The 26,560-nt window shown below is 40.9% G+C and overlaps 2 long non-coding RNA genes across 2 annotated transcripts; both read right to left on the reverse strand.

Moving 5' to 3' along the window:
- Positions 1-1,608: 1,608 nt before the first annotated feature.
- LOC148022689 (uncharacterized) lies at positions 1,609-5,709 on the reverse strand. The gene is made up of 3 exons (XR_015693480.1): positions 2,010-5,709; positions 1,813-1,913; positions 1,609-1,717 (listed from the first exon to the last, which is right to left on the reverse strand). It is a non-coding gene; the product is annotated as an uncharacterized LOC148022689 (long non-coding RNA).
- A 1,530-nt stretch (positions 5,710-7,239) lies between these two features.
- On the reverse strand, positions 7,240-11,119 carry LOC148022690 (uncharacterized). The gene is made up of 3 exons (XR_015693481.1): positions 10,359-11,119; positions 9,902-10,229; positions 7,240-8,217 (listed from the first exon to the last, which is right to left on the reverse strand). It is a non-coding gene; the product is annotated as an uncharacterized LOC148022690 (long non-coding RNA).
- Between the last annotated feature and the right edge of the window lie 15,441 nt (positions 11,120-26,560).

Consider the following 26,560-nt stretch of genomic DNA (forward strand, 5'->3'; position numbering starts at 1 on the left):
AAGGATGAAGTCAAGTTCAAAAGACCATTATCTCTATGCACAATATGGTTGTTCATATAGTAGGTGAGAGTATAGCAAGTCAGTGGCTCAAGCCACTAGATCTCATAGACTCATCAAAGGTCTTGTCATGCACAAGGAAGCAATGGTAAATATCTTAAGAAAAAACCAAGGAAGCCATGGTCGAGTTAACCAATGTGGCAATACACCATCTCAAAAACAACAAAAAGGCATGGAAAGCCTTTTGCTATTCACACAAAGATGAGAGGGTGGATCTACTGTAATAGAGGGAAACCTTGGATAAATGAGACCATTATTAATTTGAAAAGAGGCCCAGGGGGTCCACCTATAAGAAATCATCTATATAACATGCGTTCAAAGGATATTAAGAAATACCATTTCTTTACATGCTATAAGGCCTTAAAATGACCCCTTTTACTTTACTAAACTTACGGATTTTTTTCAAATTGTAATTAAAAAACCCCTTTTGTAAATATAATCTTGTAACTTGTAATAAATTTAATGCCCTTTCTTTTGAACTCACATGGTATCTTACATGTTCTATAAGGTGGACTCCCCATGAAAAGAGGATAATAATTGGGGAGGAGAGTATAAATAGAGAGGATTATTGTAGGAGTATAAAAAGGGCCCTTAGTGCCAATGTGCTTACTTTTAACTAAATTTTCAAAAATCAAACAAGAACTCCTAGTTAGCATTAGTTGTTACATCTTGTACTTCTTTATATCTACGACTTTGGATGCATGGTGTTCCCAACCAATCTTGCAGGAGATCTAGCAGAGATATGCACACTTGCTGCACAAGTTCTTTACAAGGTTGGTTAAAATGTTTGTGCTGCTAAGAAGTATGAGAAGGCAGCCAAGTATATTGAGTATGACAATACATTTTTTAGAAGATTAGAAAAGATAGGATAAGTCCCTAAAAGTGTCATGTTATCTCAACAATACTGCATGCAAGTTGAAGTTGAAAGATCATAGGGAAGCTGCAAAGCTTTGCACTAAGGAGCTGGAACTAGAATCTCAGAATATCAAAGTGCAATATGAAAGTAGCATGCTCAGATCTCAAGATGAATTAATGGACTAGATCCTTAGCACCATAGCGCTTTGCTTCATATAAATGGTGTAAGTAAGCAAGATAGAATGGCACATGAAGAGGAAAAAGTCACTACAAGATATAGGCTTTATACCGACGTTAAAAGCCATGAAAATGTTAATAAAGAAATTTGCCCCCATCGTCACAAAAAGTGTCGTTATCGGCGACGCCATAGAATAGTCAGTATTAGCATCATTATCAGCATCACCGACGCAAATAACAATGCTAATAATGACGCTTTGTGATGCTAATAGTGATGCTAATAACGACGTGTGCAGTAAATTTGCGACGCTAATAGCGATGGTAACAGGGATTTTTTTTTTTTGGTGGCAAGGCAGCTCTGCACTATGTACAATGCTCATGTAAATAAAGACAAAGTGTACTTAAATCAGAGTTAAATCATAACACTAATACATGAAATAAATACATGATCACATAATGAAAGCGACTGGTACAATCATGGCAAGATATCACTACTACATAGAAAATGCCTACACAGATCACGTGACCAAAAAAGAAGGGTGTGTGAGCTCCAGGGATCCAAGGGCGAGCTATATAGATTATCGCTATCCGAAAGCTCATCCCGCCGCAAAGGAGCATCGAACAGACTCTGCAAAAAAAGATACAACTACACATCAATCCACTATATAATAATGCATTCTAATTAAACATGGTACCTATGGACAAGAAAGATGAGTAACTTACAGGGCCGTCGTATCCATACAATCGGTCAATCAATGCAGTGAGACCATGCCTCTCTGCATATCGAGTCTCAAGGCCGGTTGGATTGCGATTTTAATGGAATACTGCAAAGAAAACAAAATACTAACTGTTAGAAACACAATTGTCAGTACAAAGGATATTGCAAAAAAAAAGGCAAGCAAAACAAAAGAAAAACTTACAAAGTCCTCTAGACATGTCCTGTGGCCGCCATTCCCAAGGTGATGGACCACTCCTGCCTCTAGTCGTGCCCTCGCCGCCTCGTGCTACTGTCTTCAACATCTTGGAGAATTTGTAGCCTCCTCCTTGAGTCGGTGCCAGCCATCCGCGTCTAGCCACTCAAGCTTTGCAGCCCCACTCTTGAGTGCCTTGCATGTGCCCGATCATCTGTGTGACATATATGCATACATGCACTCCATCATCCAGCCCATAGAAAATCTATTTGCTTTGGTTGGTACCGGAAACTCCTCATGCAAGGACGCTACTATGTAGTCCTTGCTCCCCTCCGATATGTTTTTCCAATGATCCAAGACATTGTTCTAGAAAACTTGTTGGCACAACTCTCTCATGTGAGCCATCACCCTCCTCTCCTCATCATTCATGATGATGGCTCTTGACCTATTATCTACAAGGTAGGCATACCCCTCGGGGGTATGCCTAAGATGGGTTCTCTCCCACCTGTGACCATACTCTTGGGCATATCTAGGAGACCCTTGTACATTTGGTGTACTGACCAGGGTAGTATTTATCGGAGTAGCACCCATATGAGTGCCACCCTTGCGGACGACTGAGCAAAAGATGGAGTGACTGGAGTAGATGTCCTCACAGGTGTGACAAATCCCGGAGGTGATGCAACTCCAGTAGAACAATGAGATGGAGACACCGCGTCCGTGTCTCCATAGTAACCACTTGAGCCACGTTCTCTAGAACTGTCATGAGAGCGAGGAGTAGCACCTGTATCCTGAGCCGACCGCTTCCTCACTACATCCGAATCTCTACAGCATCCCCCTGAATCACTCCCTCCGTTTGGCCCAAGTTTGGAGCATCGATCTCGTCTGCTCAAAACTAAAGCATCAGATCACACTGAAGTAGATCTAATAGAGCGGCCTGATGATGTCCGAGACAGCTCCTGGTCTGTCATGTCTCTGAATCTCGCCATCTGATCTAGAGACATGCGTGTGAAGATCTCATACAACTCCTCATCGCTCATCCCTTGACTCATCCTGATGATCTAAGTATCCACAAAGATCACTTGCACAGACAAAAAATGATGTTAGCATAATCAATTTAAATCATACAAAGTACGATAATATAAATCTTAAAAAAATGATCTTACTTAAAATGCATATCTTATGTACCGTTATAAGCGATTTATCAACGAATTGAGTAGGTGGATGCTCCAAGTATGAAGTATCATATGGTCCCATATCAATCTCCTGACACAACTCAGCATAAACTGGAAGGTCAATAGACATGTCACCACAAAAGGATGAGTCTACCTCATTCTCAAAGAATTCTTGGACTCCTGTATTTCCATCATTATTACCCGATGCTGGCTCCTCTACATGCTCCAAGCTTTCGGTGGCCTCCACCCCTTGCAATATCGATCCCTCTATTTGCATATTGTCCTCATCTATGCTCGAAACATCACTTTGATCATATACTCTCGCACTTCAGAGAGCTGAAGGTATAACATACCACCATCAAGGTTTTCGGGGGTTTGGATAGAAGATTACTTGTTCACAAACACATACAAGAGAGATTTAACTATTGTGACATATACCATGTCGTAATACAATTAAAAAACAAATGAGTTCATGCACCTATTCACAATGGGCCGGCAACACAAAGGTGTCGCGAAAATCCATCCATTTTTTTTCGAAATCTATTTCGAGAAATCTAGATGGACCTTGTCGAACTGTTGCTCCAGCTCCTTCAAGTATCACTTTGAACCACTGCACATCGAATAGTATCATGGAGAAGCTATGGTAATCCACCGTAACAATACTTTGCAAGTTCTTAAAATACTCAATCTCATCTATAACCGTGTTTGGATCCGTTGCTCGTCGTCGGCTCTCTTGCTTGAACCTTGCCATGATACCATAGTCTGTTATGGAGCGCATTTTGTTAATACGCTCCACGCAAAAATGCCGTCTGCGTGACCACACTGCACTATATATTTTGTATTGTACATTGAAACACTCAATTAGTTATCACATATAAAATATAGATACGACAAACCCTAAACACGTCATCACCTTTGGACTACATCCCCTCGAGAATTCCCACTCCTCGGTTGAGACCTCCGCCCCTTCGCGAGACGTTGCGGTCAAAGCTCCATGCAACCATCGTGTTGACATAAACCACGGCATCTCCTCCATGCCCTCAGGATATCGAATTGGTCGATGATGCATACTACGTCGAAATTCAGATCATGCTTCCTCTTGATCTTGCCTAGCTTGCTGGTACTTAGCGAGCCACGTCTCCATAGAGGCATGGTGCAACATTAAAAAGTGATTCACTTTCTCCTCCATTGCAGCATCCATTCTTTTTTCTACCCCATTTTCAATCACCACATCTTCTATCAGTCTATCATCATCCTTTAGTGACCATAGTATACGGTTGTCTGGATCCATTGTTGGTAGCCATTGTGAAATATGCACTAGCGCCTCAGACACTAACCAACCTTCAGCCATGCTACCTTCTGGCCGAGCTCATTATCGCACAAAGCCTTTCAGGGTTTTCATGAAGCGCTCCAAGAAGAACATCCATCGCGTATGGACAAGCCCAACAATCTCCACTTCATCTACAACTTCATCTACAAGATGCACAAGAAGGTGGATTTTTATCGTGAGCATGTTGGTAGGCAAGTATTTCTCAAAGAGACAGATCATCTCCACTACTCCCCACCTCGCGGATTCAATAGAGGACATCTTAATCTCCTTCTGTGAGATCCATTGCACTAAAGTCGACAACCTGTAAATTGCCCTGCGTATTTCTGGAGTAAGGCATCCTGCGATTGCGATCGATAGTACAAACTGCCACAAATGAGAAAGCATTATGAACAATGACTACACTCCAAATAGCAAAATATGCAGGCCACTTAAAATCCATTCGTAGTACAAACCTAACATATCTTATGCGAATCATGGGATTTTAGCCCTGATAATTGATCGTCTTTAGAAAACGCAGACATGAGAGAACGCATCATACTCGTCTAAGTGCGGATAGACTTAATTGTTTTCTTCACAATGCGCTCGTCCTTAATAGTGGACAAAACCCAAGGAGCGCGAGGTAGCTGTAAGAAGCAACCATCAACACTCGACTACAGCCCACCTCCATCTTGCCTACCTCCTTCAAATCTATTCGTGCCCCTATAGTTTCTCTCTTTCCTGTGATTTGGTCCCATACCAAGCTGCCCAGATTCTTGAAAATATGCATAGGATCTAACAAGTGGTTGATCTGTAAGTGGGTCCAATATGGAAACTCGTAGAAAACTGAGGGCTGTCACATTCTGTTTAGATGTGACTCCGTGTGGACTATTTTCAGCTCGTACTAGCTTTGGGTATTCATACATGTTGGAGGTCATCCAAGAAAACCTTCCTTGAGTTCATGACCCTCTAGCAAGATAGAGGCATGTCCTTAATATACCATATTCTTCATGGTTCGTGACTTTGGGAGTCTAACTATGGCCCGCATAATGGACATGCATGACAACCTGAGGTAACCAGACCTGTCCCAACACCTCTATCCAATGAATACAAACTTGAACGAGCTATGATAGATACCAACCAATGAGAATGGAAGCCTACTTACCTAAGCACTCTCTGAATCCCGAAAAGTCATGCATCGTCCACATGAGAATGGCTCGAATATTGGCAGACCATCGACCATCGTGCTTGCTCATATCTTGCATGGTGACCCCCTCCTCCCACAAAATCTTAAGCTCATTGACTAATGGACGAAGATATATGTCCATATTTTTAACTTTGTAGCGGCCGGGGATGAGTAAGCTAAGGATGAGATGTCCTTTCTTCATAGAAAGCCATGGAGGGATATTATAGTTGACAAGGACTATAGGCCACACACTGTAAGAAGTTGAGCACAAACCGAATGGGTTCACGCCATCCATTGCAAGAACGAGCCAAAGATTGGCTCTCAGGCAAAGCCTGGGAAGGTAGAGTCAATGTGGCTCCATGCGCGTGAATCCGCTAATATTCGTTGAACTCCATCTGTGGACCTATTCTATGCATGCCCATTGTCAAGCTCGCCATGCTGGACTTATGAAACATGTGGTTTATGTGGGGGATAAGCTGAAAGTGTCTAAGAACTTTTTGAGGGATGGTTTGCCCTTGCAAGTCCTATCAATATCTGTGAGAACCACACTTTGGACATGTCTCCATAGTCTCGTATTCTCCTTGAAACATTATGCAATCATTGATACATGCATGGATGCTGTTGTAGTCCATGCCAAGCTTTCGTAAAACATGTTGTGCATCATCATGAGACTCAGGTATGGTATTTGTAAGTGGTAATATATGATATTTCAGTAACTTGAAAAAAATCATAAAACACCTTGAAAAAGTACAAATGTTTTTAATGATAGTGCTGAAAAGAAATCAATGAAGCGTATGTACAAGGTATCTGATCAACTCGGTCACACTCGCATCGCTCCACCCGTATTTTGCTTGAACACTTAGGAGTGCAAGCAGTGTCTTCAGGTGAGATACTCGGCACCCATCATATAATGGTATGGATGCTTCCTCTCTAAGTGGATCAGAAGTCTCGACATCCATGGGAATCAATGAATCGATCATTGCCTCCATCTCAGGCTCCAAGATTGTAGGTAAGTCTCGAAGGCTGTCTATCTCCTTTGGTATTGACAGTATAGATTGGGTAGTACCTTCCAAGTGGTGGATTGGCTCAGGCACTCCATCCATCGCACGCCCATGAACTCTTCTAATTGGTCGCAAAGGGTGCACTCCTCCTTGGGACGAGACATCACCTCCCTGGATAGAAAATTCGCTAGCCACACCCAATCTTTTTGTATATGGTATTCAATTAGCTTGCGAGTACAATCTTGCGAGTATAATGCATGATTCATATTAAATTTTCTTACCGTTTGCTCAAAATCCAAGCTCGCCTTTTCAATGATCTCAGATTGAAACTCGTCGAAGCGTCATACATATTCTATAGACAATTGATGTTTTTGTCTAATTGCCAACTTACATTGAGAGCAAAGACATGGGACATGCTGATTAAGATATACCTCGTGATCTTGAACATCAAGACCTTCATCCTTTTCCATTTTGTCTACATTACGACAAACAATTTGCTTTTGTTATCATTTTTCTTTCTTTCTTAAATTGTTTGAGAAGGGATTTCCTCTTTTGTAACTCAGCAAAAATTAATGTATGTAAAGTCTCCACCCACCCACCCACAAATTAACGTATGTTGAAGTGTTTTCCATCTCATGGTATTGCACCGAAACTCACTAGACCTCGCCACCACTCTCTCTTTGTTTTTTATCCATTCATTATATCCTCCCCTTTCATCTCTCTCTCTTTTTCTCTTTTTTTATTATGCTGTATGTTTATTCCCTCTCTCTCGTTCCTTCTTTCTTTTTCTCTTCCTCCCCTTCTCTCATTTCCTCCCCCTCTCTCATTCCTTCTTCCTTTTTCTCTTCCTTCCCCTCTCTCATTTCCTTTAACAAAACATATCTCTCTCTTTACTACTGCAACAATAACAACAACAACTACTACTAATACTACAACAACAACAACAAACAAGAAAAGAAGAAAAAACTACTACTACTACCACTACTACAACAACAATAACAAATAAGAAAACTAGACAACAATAATTAAGAAAACAAAAAAAACTATTACAACAACAACAACAACAACAACAATAGCAGCAACAACAACAACAAACAAGAAAACCACTACTACTACTACAACCACGACTACGACAACTACGACTACATCTACGACCATGACTATGACTACCACTACCACTATCACTACCACTACCACTATAATAACTAATAAAAGAAGAAAAAACAACAACAACTACTACTAAAATAACAATAAACAAGAAAATAAGAAAAAACTACTACTACTACTACAAAAAACAAGAAAACTAAACAACAATAAACAAAAAAAGAAAAAAACTACTATTACTACAACAACAAAAAAACAAGAAAACTACTATTACTACTACTAGTACTAGTACTACAATCATGACTACGACGACTACAACCATGATTACGACCACCACAACAATTCTCCCTCTCTACCACTACCACTACCACTACCACTCCCACTGCCACTGCCATTGCCACTGCCACTGTCACTATCACTGCCACTGCCACTGCCACTACCACTGCCACTACAATAAACAAGAACATAAGAAAAATCAACAACAACAACTACTACTATTACTACTATAACAACAAAAACAAACAAGAAAATAAAAAAATTACTACTACCACTACTACAACAACAACAAAAAAGAAAACTAAACAACAATAAACAAAAAAAGAAATAAAACTACTACTACTACTATAACAACAACAACAACAAACAAGAAAACCACTACTACTACTACTACAACCACGACTACGACTACGACTACCATAACAACAAACCACTACCACTACAATAAACAAGAAAAGAATAAAAAACAATAATAACAACAACTACTACTACTATTACTACAATAACAACAAACAAGAAAATAAGAAAAAACTACAACAACAACAACAACAAACAAGAAAACTAAACAACAATAAACAAGAAAAGAAAAAAAAATACTACTACTACAACAATAACAAACAAGAAAACTACTATTACTACTACTAGTACTACTACTACAATCACGACTACGACGACTACGACTACCACAACAACAACAAACTAGAAGAGAAAAAAATTAAGTAACAACTACTATTATCACTACCACTACCACTACTACTACTATGACTATCACAACAACAATAAACAAGAAAATAAGAAATTAAACAACAACTACCACTACCACTACCGCTACCGTTACCACTACCGCTACTGCTATCACTACCACTACCACTACCACTACCACTACTACTACTACTACGACAACCACAAAAACAACAAACAAGAAAGAAATTAATCTCCAACTACCACTACCACTACCACTACCACAACAACAACAAACAATAAAAAAAGAAAAGAAGAAACAAAATAACAACAACAATAACAACAACCTCTCCCTCCTTCTCTCTCTCACTCTCTCCCTCTCCCTGTCTTTCTCTCTTTCTCTATTATGTTTAATGTTTTTTTTTCTCTCTCTCTCTCTCTCTCTTTATTTCTTTCCTTTTCTCTCTTCCTCTCCCTCCCTCACTCTCACTCTCACCCTCTCTTTCTCTCTTTCCCTATTATGTTTAATGTTTCTTCTCTCTCCTCTCTCTCTCTCTCTCTCTCATTTCCTTTTCTCTCTTCCTCTCCCTCTCTCATTTCCTCTCCCTTCCTCTCCCTCTCCCTCTCTTTCTCTCTTTCTCTATTATGTTTAATGTTTTTTCCCTCTCTTTCTCGTTTCTTCTTTCCTTTTCTCTCTTCCTCTCCCTCCCTCACCCTCTCCCTCTCTTTCTCTCTTTCCCTATTATGTTTAATGTTTTTTCTCTCTTCTTCTCCCTCTCTCATTTCCTCTCCCTCCCTCTCCCTCTCCCTCTCTTTCCCTATTATGTTTAATGTTTTTTCCCTCTCTCTCGTTCCTTCTTTCCTTTTCTCTCTTCCTCTCCCTCTCATTTCCTCTCCCTCCCTCTCCCTCTCTCTCTCTTTCTCTCTTTCCCTATAATGTTTAATGTTTTCCTCTCTTTCCCCTTCCTCTCTTTCCTCTCTCTCTCTCTCTCTCCCTCTCCTTCTCCCTCTCCCTCTCCCTCTCCCTCTCCCTCTCCCTCTCTTTCTCTCTTTCCCTCTTTCTCTCTTTCTCTCTCATTTCCTCTCCCTCTCTCAATACACATGAATTTTAACAAAAAAAAGTAAAAGAGAAAGAGAAAACACAAAAACAAAGCAAGAAGGAACAATGCACTCACCGTAAAGGCTCGAGGATGGATTCAGCGGCTCCTCTTTGCCCTCCGTACACTTCCTCCTCTTCTTCGTGAATGGCAGTGCCGAGAAGCTTTCCTTCTCCCTCTTTCTCTCTTTCTCTCCCTCTCCCTCTCAAATACAAGATGAAGTTTGCTCTCCCTTTCGCTCTCTCTTTCGTGTATGTGCGCAAAATAACGAGCTCCGATTTTGGTCTGCATTTTTTTGGTCTGAATACTGTTTCTATTTGCATCCCTATTTGCGTTGCTAATAGCGATGCTGCTATTTTGCATCGGAAAGCGCCGTCACTATACCTCCATATCCTTGTAGTGAGTCCTAGAAGGAAGATAGAAGCAAAATCCTCCATTAGGAGCTTGACCAAGAGCTTGGAGAAGAGGGAAAAGTCATTCTGTAAAAAAATAGAGAATATTTCAATCTTCCCTAATTTTGAATACTCTACTTTACCCCAAAATGCCTCCAAAATGGTTGAAATTCAACCACGATCTGCTAGCTTTGGTGATCTAGCTCTAACTGTCCAAGACTCCATTAATAAAGCATGTATTCTTGTCTTCAAGGTCCACTAGTTAATGCGCAATTCCTTGTAAATTCTGTACCATATGTACCTAGCTTTCATAGATGATCTGACTCAAGAAATAAAAAGATTTAGTTGAAATGTAGCCAAATCAAAGAACCATGCTTTGATACCACTTGTCATGACGGGACCTGAGAGGAGAGAAAGATGAGAAAGAGAAGACTATAGGAAAGAGAAAATAAGAGTACAAAGGAGAGAGAAATTCGAGACAAGGAGAGAGAAAGACTAGAATCAGAGAGAGAAAGATAGGAAAGAAGAGAGATGGCTACCAACCATGAAAGGGCTGAAAGAAGCTTGAGAGGTGAAGAACATAGTTGTATTATTGTTTTTTAAAAAAAGTATATATGTCATTTGCCCTTTTTATATGCCCCTACTCACTCTCTTATACTTACGTGAGTTTTCTATGTGCTCCTAGAACCATGGTGAATCATAGGCTCTTGAAACTAACACCAATATAGACATAGGATGAGACAATCTCCTTAAGATCCTCTCTTTATATCTCATTATGAAATTTGATAACTTAAAAGTTCAAGAAGTATTTCTAACTTGCATGCTCTTTTGTAGATTGAAAATTTTCAAAACAAAAAGAGTATGAGGATCTTTCATAAAAATTAATGGATTAAGACTTTAAAAAATAGCTAGTTTGAGAAAGAAAAGTATATTTCATAGTAATATATTCTAGTCATATAAGCATGTGTGGATGCAGAAAGTGTTTTAATAAAATCTCAAAAGACATTATTATACTAAGCGATGGGCTTAAATCTTACATGAGACCATGTTTATGTATCAACTTCTAATTATTGATTCAAATATTTAAATTTTCATAATAAATGTGTCTTTATTTGATTATAAGTATCATTTTATAGTATTGAGGATAATTTTTTCTCACGTAGATCACTTGTTTATTTCTTTTGGCAAATTTAAGGATAGGTCTTATTTTTTCCAAACTTTAAATTATGTACTTTTTCCATAATTAATTGTAATATTTTTCTTTAACATTTCATGTTTTTCTTTAAGTCTTGTGCAAATTTTGATATAAGACATTGAAAGTTTTTTGCCATCCATCTCATTCTTTTATGATATTAAACAAATTCTTTTGCTATTTTTTATAAAACACTTTATGCTATCCTATTAATGAAAATGGTTTATTTAATGTTGATTGGATGCCATTTTCATTTTTGTAAATACAAATCATATTTCTAAATCCATTTCATAATAGGTTCCTCTTTGCTATTTCTTACAACATTTTATAAAGAATGCCATAAAAATGATACAACGAAGAAAATCAACAAGAAAACTAATTTCATAAAGAATATAATAGAAAATGGTAGATGTAGGCAACCATAGATAATGGTTCTCAAGGATTCATAGGAGTAGGAAAGTCAACCTAAAAGTGTCATTTATAGTGTAAGAAATGGTACCTTTTGGTTATTGCCATTTTGATTATATCTTGTCGTAGAGTTGGAATCCCTTGTAGCAAACATCACTATGGTAGATTTTATTAAAGTGAACAAAAGAAGGTAAGATTAATAATGTATGATAGTTGAAAACTATTTTTCTTGAATTTGATAGTTGGACCATTGTAAATGTATGGACTTGACACAATCTCTTCTTGTGACACTGATATGTTTCTACCAAATATTTGAGTAATATGCCTCCACTTTCAAAAAATTGAGTAAGGAGATTAGGTTTTCTATCTCACTCTTTTGCAAACTCATCTATTGAGTCTTACTTGATAGACTTATGATTTATATTGATCAACTTTCAATGATAAGGAATCATGTTTTCATTGATGTTAAGGGTTGTAGCCTAGCTGGAGTACCTATATCTTCTAAAGTGAAAGTGGTGGATTCAAATCTACCCACTCTTATGGTGGAAAGTCATAGAACATCATGTCAACACCCACTCTTGTAAACAAAAAAGAAATGATGGGGCTTAAAGAGATCAATATCTCTAAAAATATTCTTAGCTAATAGGATTTTCTTGCATGTGACAAACACAACAATTCTAATATGTCATGATCGACAGGAATATATGCCAATGGAAAGTTCACATCTTTTTTCAAAGTTACCAAAAGGAATGTGCATAATCATGATATTTTCTGAATTTGTTACGACAATAAAAGAGCTCTTAGGAATATATGCTAATGGAAATTTTACCTTAGTTTTGAATGTTAACTAAAGTCAATGTGCATAATCATCCTATTTTATGAATATATTTATCCACATAGTCATCATTAATCATCTTTAGAGTATTTATCATCCTTTGAGAAAATGCAAGCATGATGTGAAGTGGCATGAAAAACAATGAAAAGCCCCTCATTTATTACAAGACAAGCATATCTTCCTCTTAAAGTGGAGATATGAATTTGAATCTACCCTCATAGCATGCAATTTCCATATCCCAACACTTGAAATAAGAATAAAAAGAAGCATGTTTACTAATAAGATACACATTACTTAAAATCAAGGTCCATTCTTAAATTTGAGTTCTATACATTGGGAAAGCTCATGTAATGTAAACTTAAAAGAATCAGTGCAATGAAAACCATCTTGGCTATTGGCAAACACTCTAGCCCAAGATTGTGTGGGTTCAAATGTCATCCTTCCTCTTACTCCACAAAATAAAGTGGATTGAAGAGTAATGCATAAAAAAGCATGCATCGCCATAAATCATGAGCATGTCCTTAAGTCATATTCTGCTTTGCTCAAATTTTGTTGGCTCACTCATGAACCATCTATATTTTACGCTCTCCTATAGCATATGATTATTTGGTATTTCATTGACATTATCAATTATTTACTACTCCATGTTTTCTAAAATTCCATAGGAAGGCTTTAGTGATGGCTTGGGAGCTAGAGTTGGCTAAAAATCAAAACAAATTTTTGAGAAGGAGAAATATTTCACTAGGTTGTTTGAAAAGGAGTAGCTCCTATAAATATGAGTGATAATGAGTTGGTTCACACATTTATGAGATATTTCTTGATATTATGATATACTTTATGCCAAAGGATTGTGATTAAATACCCCAAAAAGTTAATATTAAAATGCCCTTTCTTACACCCAAAAGCAAGCCTTAGTGGATTTTCACCTTGTTTGTTTGGAAAATGGAGATATATATAGACAAAAAAATGATTCAATTATATTTTTAATATACAAACAATACTTAAATATTTAATGGATACCAAAAACCAAGATTCTTCTACTATGTTTGTGGCACTATTCAAGTGTAAATGATACTTGAACACAAAAGATATTTAGAGTATAAATGCTATTAAAGCATAAATTATTTTTAGAATATAAGAGACTTTAATGTACATTAAAAAGTACATTTAACACATTTTATGTATACATAAATGTCACTATGCACAAATGATCTAAAGGCTTATAACATTCAAAATCTAAACAACAAGTTTGTTAAGATATGGCATTTCATGTCATAGTTTAGATGTTGAATGTTGTCTATATGGTATCTAATTAGGTATAGATTTAAAAATAAAGGCATTAAGAGACTCAATGGATTTTGGGGAGAGAGAGAGAGAGAGAGAGAGAGAGAGAGAGAGAGAGAGAGAGAGAGAGAGAGAGAGAGAGAGAGAGAGAGAGAGACTACTTGTATGCATGTGTGTGTGTGTGTGTGTGTGTGTGTGTGTGTGTGTGTGTGTGTGCGTGCGCGCGCACGTGTGTGTGCGTGTGCATGTGCGTGTGCATGTGCATGTGCGTGTCCGTGCGTGCGTGTGTGTGTGTGTGTGTGTTTGTTTGTTTTACTAAGTGTCTATTGAACACCCAATGGGGTTATGGGACTAGACCAAAGTGATACAAAAAAATCTCATCATGGAATATACAATTAAATAGAGGAAGATAGAACAAAACAATATATCACACAAGAGAGATAAAAAACTATCCATGGAATATCTTTTCATGGAATACAAGGAACATGAAATCCTCTCCTATATTACAATGTGGAAAGGTAGGTCAATGGTAGGTCCTAAATCTAGGGTTGATGAGCATTTAGGGGAACATGATCAAGGGGTGAGGGCACTTAGCAGATTGGAATGTACATGCTTAGTTTGAGTAACTTCTTTGGAGAAAATTGCATTCACAACCACCAAGATGGGTTTGTAGAATCCCTAATGTGGGTAACCTCTTTCCTCTAGGTCCAAAAAAAGCTAGTGATAGTTGACTGTTGGTGAGGGAGGGGGTGATGGTTGCAACCCAATATCTCTCAAGAATGTACCCCTTTTTTTGTGGAGCTTAAGCAAGGAGAGCCATTGGTTTGGGAAGTCAATGATCTAAAAGAATGGACCAAGTCCCTCACGGAACTAGCCTAAAGCCACTAGGGTTCTAGAAAGAAGAGCTTACAGTAGAGAGACAAGAAATTTTGTAGAATCTGAAGATACAAGACAAAAGGAACACAAGAAATAGAAGAAATCTAATTGTAATTTGTATCTAACCTATAAGAGATTTGGCTTAGATTCAGTACAATATACTTGTAGATAATAATTTTGAGGCCATGGCTCAGAGATATCCCAAATTATTTTAGCCCGAAAGATGCAATGATTGATATACAAGATTTCAAGCACAAATTTTTTAATATATGTCCCAGATTCAAGCCCCAAACATGCATAGAATAGTTTGAATCCAAAAGAGCCTATATATAACAAAATATTCTATCTTAAGGTTTCAAAAAAGGAAACTTTTCTCAACCTTAAAATCCCTAGTGTGATTCACCTATAGGCAGAACAATAGGTAACCTCAAATCTTTCCACAATATGCCTCTAATTGGGACAACAAGAGCAATAGATTGCACCCAAATCAAGGTAGAACTGCCCATGCAATCCTATAAAATTTGTTCAGTTCAGTCCCCATAGTGGTCCAAAGATACCTAGATTTATCCTTTTATATGCATCCACTAGAATCAATTAGTCTTTTCTTATCTTTATCCTATTTTATCTATATGTTTGAACCCAAAAATTATGAGTGTCTTCGTTCTCAAAGATCTGCCCTCAACATGATTGGTAAGATCCTCTCTAGCCAAAACAATATACCTCATCTGCCATAGACCCATAGGCATAGTAACCAAGTCAACTACCCACTTATAATGAATGCATAACGGATAGGTCGGATGAAGCTCATCTCGATGACGCACTACCGAATACATCTGGCAGTCCCTGCAAGTCTCTACAAAATGAGAAACATCTCTATACATGCCTTTCCACCAATATTTCTCCTTGATTTTCTCATAAGTAGCCCACACTCCTCTATGACCAGCCCAAGGACTCTTATGAAACTCCCTCATCACCTGTAACTGTGTCTCTCTATCACAGACAACCCGCAAAGGTAATCCGCCTCTTTTCTTCGAATGCTTCCAAAGAAATCCGTCCTTGAGAAAATAACCATAGGCTTTCCTTCAGATCTTCTTGAACTCTTCATCTGTCCATTCATCTCTTTTGCTTAGTGTACTAAGGTACTTGCCAATCTGTAACCAATCTCCAACATAGAGTTCTTCTATGAAAGCCACAATATCATAGACATGGCAAACATGATCAACCATAGTGGCTGAAATTTCTGCATCATCCTCTTCTGCAATTAGAGTCTCCTCATCATCATATCTGGCTCTAGACAACATATCTGCCACTGGATTATCCTTCCCTCCTATGTGTTTAAATTCTGGATTTAATGACTTGATGTATGCAATCCACTCATAACATGGCTATATTCTGAGTAGAGCAACTCGTAATCATACCAATCAATGGCAAGAAATCTGTCTCTACCACAACTGAGGCTCCAATAAAGTACTCCTTGTCACATTTGAGAGCTATAACAATCCCCAGTAACTCCCTCTTGATTTGCGGATATCTCCTCTGTCTCTCGTTTAGGACTTTCGCCCCAAACCGAATAGCATACCTATTTCCATCTGCATCATCTTGACCCACAACCCAACCTATGCCAATTGGACTAGTGTCAACTGTCAATACAATAGGCCTTCCGCAATTATAATCCGATTTTCTGAGAGTAGGAGCAATCTGCAATAACTTCTTCAATTCTTTGTCTCCTTTGGTGGCTCCTCCTCTTGGTGGTGCACAATGGTGCTTCTCTTTGTGAGAGTGGTGGGGAGGATGAAGCTTGTGGTAGAGAAGAGAAAAACATCAAGGGTAGAGATAGTAAAGATGGCAATGAGGCAAAAAGAATCAAAAATTCTTTTCAAACTAAGTCTTTACAACACTTGATGACAAGTCAATTCTCACACTTGGTAGAGATTATGTGGACGTATTGGGTGTCGACCCATCCTATAACATGATGATGATAACATCATTGAAAGCCTGCAAATCTATTTTATGGAATCATGGATTGCAATTAGGTGATAGAGATGATGATGATGACCAATCAATAAAGATGATGATGACAATAATCATGGAGGAGATGTTAAGGCCACTACTGCTTGTGCTGATCATGAAGGAGATGATGAAGATGCATGGGTGGATGGTGATCAAGATCACATTGATGGTGCTAATGCTATGTTATAGGCTTAGTAATGTACCTGTCTCTATAGTAGGAGCAAGTTTGGAGGATGGAGGAGGTATGAAAAATGGTTTGAGAGGTACTGTTGCTAGAGATGATGTGGCTTAGGATAGCCACAACCCCTTGAATCCATTTAGCAAGAAAAACATTGGTGCATGGATTTTAAAGATGTTGAATTTGAGGATAAAGATTATGGTAATCTACATGTTGATCGATTCTTTCCATATATTGCATGATATGAGGTGCCTCCTCCAACAAACTCGGAGGAGTCCTCTTTGTAGTTGACTGAAATTCATATCCATACACATCACCATCCCGTCTTCCCATGGAAAACCTCGAACTTAGTTAAACATGGGAATCTCAGTTCTACTCCACACGGAAAGCGTGGACAAGTCACCCCTAACAACAATCCAACACCCACCTAAGAAAGACCAATTTGTGATCAATGAAAGGCAGAAGTGAGGTTAACACCGCACTTGGTTCAAAGAGAGTGAGAGATGGGGGAGAGTGTAACTCAATCCCCCTACCCATAAGGTAAAATCTCAGCTCCAACCCCCTAAAATGGTGTTAAACCTGGTAACTAATCCTACCAGTATTGGGAGAGTTACGATTTAATTAGCTCTATCTAGTGCTGGAAAGTTACTCGACTTATCAGATCCACCCAGCCATAAGCGTTCGATCATTAGGATCAAAGCCTCCCACTTTCCTCGATTGGGTTTGCTTAGTTTTCTAATTAGAAAAGCATACTATCACGCTGTTTGGACATATAAAATTAGCTTTCTTTTATTAATATGTTAAATTGGGTTTGTTAAAATCAATCTTTAGCATATAACAAACAATTCAAAAATGAGATACTTTATTTCATAGTAATATCTAGAACCATCACTCCGCAGAGTGGTACAAAACCGTCTTTCTGTAGAAAGACACTATAGGATAGGACCTTCCAATCTCTCGTGATTGGGCTGTTGTATGTGATTGAACTACGTCGTTGGTCAATAGGGAATTTATTGGCTCAGAGCCCCTCTAAGCTTCCCTGAGCCCTCAGGAGCCATCCTACATAACAGGGACACTTATCACTCAGCCATTTTCCCTCTCAAGTGCTCACGTGATCAAAAACCAAAAACAACTACCTCCCTTGGGAGAATAGGATCCCCACCCATAGTAGGTGAGTTTTTCCACACTCCGCAGAGTGTTAGGGAGCATTGGGTTGGGGACCCCAACATCTCGAACTAATGTAATCCACAAATCGTCTGCCTGTGCAAGCACGGAATCATAAGACCCATAATTCATCATTCACAAATCCAAAATTAATCATAACCATAAGACAACTTTAATACACTTATCAATGTATACGATGCATAGAATCTATCCCTCCATCAATTCCTGTGTTCCTTCCTAAAAAGTGATTGATAATACTAACATGTTTTTGTAAGTTTAAGTGCATTCTAATTGATCATAATCTATGTAACGGACTAACTTATCCCTCATTAGGAAGTTGTAGAGTTATTAACTTAAAAGTAATCCTTTTCTTATATACTAATCCTACTTTAAAGACCCATCGAGCATCAGTTGGGGAATTTTCATAATTTCTCGGCATGTCAAATGAGACTCTGGGAGATGGCCGCAACCTCGGTTTGTTGTGGAATAACCTGTTCTTCTAGTTGAATGGGTTCAGGGTTAACTTCTGCTTGTGGTTCAGTAGTGACTACTTCCTCATGATGGGGAGCTCTCTGACCATGAGGCCACTCATAGATCTGTTGAAGAAACCCATGATTTGGCAGAGGCCACTCATAGATCTGTGAGTTACCGGAGGCCACTCATAGATCTGCCGAAGAAACCCATGGGGGAGAAGAGATCTATGACTTGGCAGAGGCCACTCATAGATCTGTCGAAGAAACCCATGGGGGAGGAGAGATCGATCTTTTGAGTCCCCGCCATGAAGCTGAAGCAAGTGGCAGTGTGGAAACGGCCCCAGTAGTTGTAGGCAAGGGAAAGTCCCTGTTGCACCCCCTGCCTTCCTCCTTTGTGCCAGTACCAACTGACACCATAACCACAACCACCCCACAACCCATGCCCTCTCTAGACATGGCCCAATTGATGAACATGATGTAGTTACTTGTCAGTAAAGTGGCTGAAATTGTACCAGAAGCCGGAGCAAAAAGGCCCGCTGTCGCAGATGCCGAGTCTAGGCAAGATCCAAAACGACAGAAGCTATAGGCATCAACCACTACAGCCCCTACTCCCATGCCATCTGGTGTTGACTATGATGCTTATGTGGCTGAGCTTCTAGCACAATTGGACAAGGCAAAAGAAGAAAAGAAGATAGCCATTAGAGAAAGAAAAGGAAACTTTGGTAGCCTTAAGGCTAGAAGTTTCAAAGAAAAGATCCGACCGGAGAAGGGAAGTGAAAACTCTACAAGATCAGCCGGGAACAAAGACCAAGGAAGCCCAGGACAATGAGAGCCGCCTAAGACAAAGGCTAGAAGATGAAGAGAAAAACCTGGTGGCAGAACAATGAAGTTTGAAGTTACTAGTGCAGCAGTATGCTGACTTGCAAAAATAGAGAACTGCCAAACTGGAAAGCTATAGATGGATAGAAGCTCAGGAGGGCGAGCCAAGTGAGCAAAAAGAAGATGCCATAGCTTTCTGGCTATGGTATGCACTTGAAGAACAAGACAGATTGGAGAGGGAAATAGAGTTCCTAGAATAGAAAAGGCCGAGAGTTCCCACAGCAGAAGCACGAAGGCTACAGAATGAGGCACAACGACTGCAAGATGCATTGGAGATTAGAAAGCGAGACATAGAGGCCCTCATGGCCATGGCCTTCACCCAAAGAAGATTGCACTTCGCAGAGATCCAAATTCATGAGCGGCTTGTGCAAGAAAAGTCAGAGCTATTTATTAAGGTATAAAAAAGATAAAGCATTGCAAATTAGGCAAAAGAAATTGCTGAAGAACAGCTGGCTCGAAAATCTAGGGAAAGGAACCAACTCTTCTTCTTAACGAATGAGCAGCAACAGGTTGTGACAACCTTGGCAACTGAGCTGGAGGAGGGAAGAAAGAAGATGGACAAGAGAGCCAGTGAGTGGGAAAGAAACAACTTTGAAAGAGTTAGGGATTTAACAGAACGCTTAGCGATGGCTGAGTGCGAGAGAGTGCTTGTGGAGTCCAGGGCAAAAGCTACTGATATAAGAGCCAACACACAAAGGCAAGCCTTCCTCAGCACAATACTACATGTCACCCAGGCGAAGGGTATGATTCAGTGGAGAAGGTAAGAAGGAAGCTAGAACTGACCACCCGAGCACTAAAGTATGGCCTTCAAGAACGGGAGCTTCCAACAGGCACAGGAATCACAAAGAGTAGCAATTTCACTACCTACGCTGTACCGGCCTCTCCACTGTTGAGCTTAAGGAACTTGGGTTTCAAGAGCATGAGCATCCACCACCACCACCACAAGCAGTTCCATCAATTGTCAAGTAGAATGTCAAAGAGGGTTTGAACTTTGAGCAGGATGCTGAAGAAGAGCAACAAAGAATGCCCAGTCCACCTCTACCAGACCTCCTGCCTGAAGAGCCTGAAGATGCCCATATGCTCGAGCGCATTGTGGCAACCAGAAGAAGAAGACAAGAACTAGCAAAGGAAGCCCAAGGCAGAGCACGATCACTGCCAAGACAATTCCCTAAAGAGCCTGTGCCACTACGGGGGGATCCCCATCCTATCGATTGGCCTCAGGAATTGGTCATATGGCATCAACGGGAGTTCCAGACGAGGCCATTTGAACTTTCATTTGCTTATCCACACTCTTTGGACCGTGCTTTGCCTCTAGGTATTTGTTACCTAGTTTTTCGCAGCACAGAGGAGCGGAAATGGAAAAACTAAGGAAATAGCAAAAAAAAGGCGCCTTGACTGGTAACCAAACCCTGAAAAATTTAAATGTTCGGGCATGACCCTCAGAAAGTCTCGGTGTCACCCCAAGACAACAAAAGAGTAAAAGGGCACACCATTAAAATGTGGAAGCGCCCCCGAATCCTTGTAAAAGAGCGCCAGGCTCGCTCCTGTGCAAAGTGTATGCATTAGTTGGGAATAGGATAAATTAGAATGGTGGGAAACGGGAAAAAGGGCCTAGGCTACGACCGGCCATGTAAAAAAGGGAAAAGGGGATGACCGCCCAAAAAGGATTTAGGGCTTTGTATATAAAGTTGAAAAGTGAATGAGAAGCTCATTCTTTGGTGTGTGGCAAAAAGAGTCTTCTTCTTCCTCTCTTCTTCTCTCCTTCTTGCTTGTGTGTGCTCTTGAGAGAGGGAGTGTGAGAATGTGAGGGAGTGAGTGTGTGTGGGAGTGAGGGATCAAGAGGGTGAAGCTCTTCACCATCTCCTCTCTCTCTTCTCTTCTTCTCTTCTCTTCTCTTCTCTTCTCTTGCACGTGCGGCTATGGAGGATGGAGCTTGGAGATGGAGGAGGCTTGAGGATGCTTGAACTAGCATCAAGAATCGTGGAGCTACCGGAGTGCAAGAGAGGGAAGGGTACTCGATCAAGTATCAAGGTAAGCTCACTACACTCGTAGGATTGACGGCGCGTCGGCTAGGTGAGAGATAGCCATTAGAGCTCACTTGGAACACTTGAAACAATAAGCGGTCCGTGGGTCTTGGCGGTCGAGCGAAAGCTCCCACATTTTGGTTCCCTTTCTAGGACCAACGGATTCAAGCTTGAGCACTTGCGCGCCTCATATCGAGCATTGAAGTAGGGTATTCATCCCCGAAACGGAGCTTGAGATAGGTAGGAAGTTTGGGTGTTTTTTATCTTCAAAACACGTAAGTATTTTGGGATATTCTAGTTGTTTGATGATTGGAAAACATGGAGAAATTAGTTCAGTTTTTTGCTTTTGATTTGTGTTGTGTTTAGAGTAGGTTAACAGTAGGAAATCACACCTGAGAGACATAGGGTTTGCTGCTGTAAAACAGGGAGAAAATCGGGAAAAACAGGGGGAAAATGGAGAAAATGCGCATTTGAATGTGTAGGAATCGCAAGGAGAGTAATTGGTAACATCAGCAAGGTTATAAGTTCTTGAAGGGCAAGGGAATCCTTATTTGCAACCAGCTGAGAGAGAGAGAGAGAGAGAGAGAGAGAGAGAGAGAGCTTGGGTGACCCGTTCGATCGATCAGGGCAAGGAGTGACGTTGCTACCGGCGATCCCCAGGTATATAGATCTCTCCCCTATCACTCCAACATCATTCATGGTGAATTTTGTAGTCTATAATCATCGATATCTTAAGATTTTGGACGAATTTATGCTTGAAAGTGCGTTCAGGCCGACGGAATCGGACACCCGATTCAGTGTTCGATTCTCAGAATCGGATGTTCGATTTTGAGGACCGGACGTTCGGACAACCGTCCGATCGGACCAACCCGTCCGATTTGGGCACTCGGACCACTTGGACTCGGACACTTGGACCAACCCCATCCGATCGGACCACTTGTTCGATTGTCCAATCGAGGAAATCGGACTCACGAATTAGGACACATCAGCAATCGGACCATATGCCTGGTCCAATCCGACTACTTGTCCGATTTTTGAAAATCGGACACTTAACCCCCGTCCGATTCTGAGACTCAGACGGCTCAAACTCAGACCCACCTAGTCTGATTCCTAGAATCAGACCACTAGTAAATTGGACCACTAGAATCGGACCACTGGTAAATCGGGCGTCTGATTCCCAGAGTCGGACACACCTTAGGCAAAAGAAAAGGGAGAAAACATAAAAAATTGACTCCCACGATCGACTAGAAGCGCAACCCGCTCCAGGACATTATGGCGAACGCCTTGTAGGCAGTTCCCGACGTAGGAGTCAAGACCAAGGGACAGGGGGACAGTGCTGGAGCACCCCCCAGCGACCTAACGTGTTGAGAACGGAAATCCAATCGAAGGACCTGTGATCGACCCCCTAGTGAATAGTAAGAAGTAGCGCAGACCCTAGAACCCGCTAGAACGGCCAGGACTTGATCAGCGAAGCTTATCAGGCCTGAAACAAGCGAGAGTGTGTAAGACACTGAGGAAATTCTTGCGGCACTCACAAACACAATATTAGTGAGCTTGGGAATATCGCAATTCCCATTTTTTGAATACTAAAAAGGTGGCACCCGAATAACATGCCCATAAGTTTCTCAAAACCATATGATGTGACCTATCATTAGAAAGCTCTTGAAAAATGGAATCTATTGAGCTATAGAGCGCTCGATTTGGAGTTATAGTGTTCAAGTTATGACAAATCCAAAGATTTGACCACATGTCCCAAACTTATAGGAAATTCCCATATTCCCCAATATGGTATTCACATCGAATTTTCGCACTTGAAGTACACTTAAGAAAGCTGAAAGCCTGATTGGGCACAAGTGCATGAGAAACGACACACTCACCGAGTGACCATAAATTGAGGTTTGTATTCAATAACCAAAGGAACTCACTCAAATAAACCATTCAAGGAACCCACCAATAGGAGGGGACCCAAGACATAGACAAACAATCGAAGCGCAGGGTAGGACCAAGCAAGGAGAGCCAACGACGAGGATATGTCAAGTCTATTCACCCTGATCGACAGCGTAGTGGAGCGCAAGAACTCAACCATGACGGAAGAGAGCTCCAACCATCGGTCTAGTGAGGAGCTTGATTTGAACATATTCCCAGATGCTATTCAGCAAGCAGTTATGATGCACATGCCCGGTACGAGCATCGTGGTAGGATAGCAGACGCAATCATTGCAGACCTAGAGGAGGAGAGAAGGCTAGCCCGCAAGGCATTGCAGGGAATGGCTGATTATAATAGGGATCAGCAAGCTACATGAGGTACAACAAGTGCTGAACTTGGCTGGCCGAAACCGATGACCATGAGAGAGCACTAGAGGGAGACTTGACATTGAGCGATCTCCTCATGAAACGACTGCTCGATAACACCATAGTAGAGTAGAGTGCCACCGCACTAGCGATGTCTCTGCTTACAGGATTAGGGGCAAAACAAGGCTCAAAGAGCCAGGCCAAAATACCCATCGTTGCCAAGCAACTCGATAAGTACCAACCTCATGAAGATCCATACAGCTTTGTTGAGCAGTTTGAGCAAGTCTGCGAAGCCAACGGCCTCAACGACCAAACTCAATGTTCGCCACCATTTGGGCTTTGCCTAGGTGACAAGGGTAGGACGTGGTATACAAGCCTGGATGCCGTAGAGCGAGCCAACTTCAATAATCTCAAGGATCTCTTCGTCAAGAGATTCGTCGAGCCCGGATACTCCGATAACCTGCTGGTGCGCTTGATGAATGTCAAGCAAAAAGAGAAGGACATCCGCGACTACATGACCCATGTGAGGAGTCTCTTCAAGAGAATCCCTCTAGGCGAGCGAGCGACTGACAGAGCAGTTTCAACTGTATTCATCAGTGGAATTCGAGACGAGGAGTTGTATAAGGCTTTGGCAGGCAATTCAAGCTTGCAGCAGGACGCGGTAGCTAGGGTGTTTGAGGAAGCCATCAGAGTCGATGATCAACTGAAAGAGTGGAGCTCCACGAGCTCAAATCTAGAGGAGACCAACTCGCGAAGCTGAGAGAGAACGTCAGCCTCCTCTTAAAGGATCGATCTCTCCTCCCCCATGGGTTTCTTCGACAGATCTATGAGTGGCCTCTGCCAACTCATCAAGTTCTTTCATTCTTAGTTCTTCGGCTTCCTCCTCTGCCCTTCATTGCCTCTCTTCTTCTACCCTCTTTGATTCTTCTCTAATTTTTTCGAGTTCTTCCTCTTCTTTTTTCCTTCGTTCCTCCTCCACCCTTCTTGACTCTCTTTGAGCCCTCTTCATCTCGGCTTGCTCTTCTTTGCTCAGTCTTTCTTTCTTCTCCTTCTGGATCTTGTCACTCTTCTTTTGCTCCCGTGGTTTAGCCACTTGAGTAGGTAGTACCTCCGCCTCTCCTTTGTCGCTTATTGTCCTTTCACTCGAGCCTTCTTCCTTGTGGTGAGGTGAGCTTTGATGCACAGCTTGCTCTTCATCTACGCCAGCATCCTTGATAGCCTCATGGATGATTGCCATCAGGACACCGCCATATCTGATTGTGGAGGCTTTTGAGGCAGGCTTCTTCCTTGCGGATCGTGTAGTAGAAACATGAGACTCCCCACTAGCTGGTGCTGTGGCTGGAGCCAGGAGTGCAGCTGAACTCTTGATAGTTTTCTACACAAAACCATTTCAATACCTCCTCTGGAACTCCTGCAGTGATGCTCTCTAGTAATGGCACCCCGATTCTGTTCATTAAAGCATTGTATCTCTGTCCTGAGAAAAGGGCATGGACCATTTTAGCTTGCATCTTTGTTGTGGGGTCTGGAATATCAGCCAAACTGATTCCATCCACTATGTGCATGTCATCTTTTTTGACTCCCATCATGGTATATACATCTCTTCTTGGGCGCCTCTCCTTCTTGGACACAAGCCCCAGGGCTTTCTCAATGATAGCTACATTAAGAGGCACTTGCATCCTTCTTTCCTGGTCACCAGTCCTTACTGTGACCGTGCCACAGCTCCTACCTTCATCAAAGCTCCTTAAAAAGTCAGCATACATGCTTTAATCTACAGCATGTCCAACCTTTTCCACATACTTTCGGAAGTTGCATTTATCCATCGACTCCTTTATTACCGGCTCTTCCAGGATGGCATCGTCTAAAATTAGGGTATGTTTGAACGTGAACTGGCTAAATCCATGTGTCTCAACACTGATCCCATACTTTGTCAGCTCCTCTTCAGTGAATGAAAGTTTACCCCCCTTTTCTTGTCTTGCCATGGTAGTGCCTGTCATTACAACATGCAAATATTAGCGTTATGAATTGACTCATCACTTAAGAAAACCCCAAGAAAGAATGCGTGTGACAATTTGCCGTGCTGCTTCAGAGGTATGAAAGTTGGAAATAATTCAAAAGAAACATCTATTTTCTCCTTGCATTCTTTCCTATTTAAATTCAATTGATCATTTTCATCCATCACTACACCTTGCTACATCACTTGGCTGTCACTTTGCTTCCCCCCCCCCCCCCCCCCCCTTCCTTAAGTTTTAAAGGGGTCCTTCCTAGGATTAGCAAGGGAAGAAGGAGGGCTCACATGGACTTTGTGGGGCAAGTTACTTGGCCAACAGCCAAGTATAGAGGTTAAGGTTATATTCAAGCTGGGCATGACGATCAAGTTCACATGGTTATATGGAACCTTGGGTGATATAGGTCAAGACATCATGAAAGATGTCCCTGGAGTTGAGGTGACTAGCAATGTGCAGTTCCTCTTCCATAAGGAATTGGTAAATGTAAGGGTGGGCTAACACATGGTCATCTAAGTGTATGTTGCGTGTAATGGGCCAAAACCCTAAATGAAAGAGGTGCCACATAAGTAGGGTCGTGTTCAATTGTTTTGATTGCCCTTCTTTGCTCGGCATTGGTCATGATGCGGCAGCCTTTTTTCTCCCATTGGAGTCGCAAGGCATACCACAGTTGTAAAAACAAAGAATCAGAGCTGGCAAGCTACATGAGCTCCTCCAGTTCTTGTTCA

Source organism: Lygodium microphyllum, chromosome 16, assembly GCF_053477565.2.
Source record: "Lygodium microphyllum isolate KBCC chromosome 16, Lygodium_microphyllum_v1.1.10, whole genome shotgun sequence".
In the NCBI taxonomy this organism is placed as follows: Eukaryota; Viridiplantae; Streptophyta; class Polypodiopsida; order Schizaeales; family Lygodiaceae; genus Lygodium; species Lygodium microphyllum.